Here is a 1,598-nt window from a genome sequence, read left to right on the forward strand (position 1 = left end):
TATCTATCTATCTATCTATCTATCTATCTATCTATCTATCTATCTATCTATCTATTTATGTATTTATGTATGTATGTATGTATGTATTTATTTATTTATTATTTATTGGTTTTTCAAGACAGGGTATCTCTGTTTAATAGTCCTGATTGTCCTGGAACTCACTTTTTAGATCAGACCGGCCTCGAATTTACAGGGATCTGCCTGTCTCTGTCTCTGCCTCTTCCTCATAAGTGTTGGGATTAAAGGCGTGTGTCACCACCGCCCAGGTCTGAATTTTTTTGTTTGTTTGTTTGATGGTTTTCAGTGTGGGGATTGAAACCACGGTCACCACCGCCCAGGTCTGAATTTTTTAGTTTGTTTGTTTGATGGTTTTCAGTGTGGGGATTGAAACCACGGTCTCACATGTGCCAGGTAAGTGCTCTACCATTGAGTTATAGCCAGTCCCCATTAAAACAAACAAACAAACAAACAGATTTTCATTTTCTTTCAAAATTGTGTGTGTGGAGGGACGGTATGTGAGTGCAGGTGCCCTCAGAGGTCAGAGAGGGCATCAGATCCCCTGGAGCTGGAGTTACAGGTGGTTATAAACTTCCCGACATGGGTACTGGGAACTAAAACCCAGTCTTCTGGAGGTAAGCAGCGCTCCTAACCACTGACCCATCTCTACAGCTCTGCCCAGTCTTGTTTAATCACCTTTCTACAGCCTAGGAGTTAGGCAGTCATGCCACTAGCGTTCTCAGAATTTGTCGGACATGTTTTCTAACATTTGCTCAAAATCTTCATTGGTGATCCAGATTTGAACAGTATTTAGTTAGAGATAGGAGACCAATTCTATTTTATTTACTAGCCATTGTGATTTTGGGCTAATTGCTTAATCTTTTCATGTTTTTATGTCCTTGTCTGTGAAGAGGAATAGTGTGAGGACATAATTATACGCAGAAGCAGAACAACTAGTCTAGCTCCTGACACAGTTGATGTCAAGGGATCATAGTATTTGTCCTTCCTCAGGACACTCCCTACAATCTCCAAATCCTTACATACTCTTTCTATTATCGAAGGTGATTTTTAAGTTAAATACAGCAATTACCACAAATTTCGTGAGAGCAGAGACAATGTCTTGCGGCCTTTGCATCATGAATAGTATCTGACATACAGTGAATGGTTGGTGAGTGGATGGCTAAGCATTCAGCCTAGGCCCATATTCCATGGTAATTGTAGGATGAAGAGACATTAGCCAATATAATTAAATAAGCACTTATCAATTTCTTATTATATTAAAAAGCTCTGATCTAAACCCAAGAAATTAAATAAATAAGATGTGACCTCTGCTCTCAAGATAACAGTGCGTCTGGCAAGTAAAGGTGACATCTAGCAAGCCTAATGGCCTGGCTAGTTTTTATGTCAACTTTGCACATGCTACGATCATCTGGGAAGAGGAGAGCTCAAACGGGAAAATGCCTTCTGCCATCAAACTGAACCTGCAGACAGGCTTAGAGAGCATTCTCATGATTAGTAAAGTGATGGGTGAGGGCTTAGCTTGACGTGGGCGGGCAGCGCCACTCCCAGGCAGGGGGTCCTGTACCGTATAAGAAAGCAGG

Source organism: Psammomys obesus, unplaced genomic scaffold (assembly GCF_907164565.1).
Source record: "Psammomys obesus unplaced genomic scaffold, mPsaObe1.curated_primary_1811, whole genome shotgun sequence".
Lineage (NCBI taxonomy): Eukaryota > Metazoa > Chordata > Mammalia > Rodentia > Muridae > Psammomys > Psammomys obesus.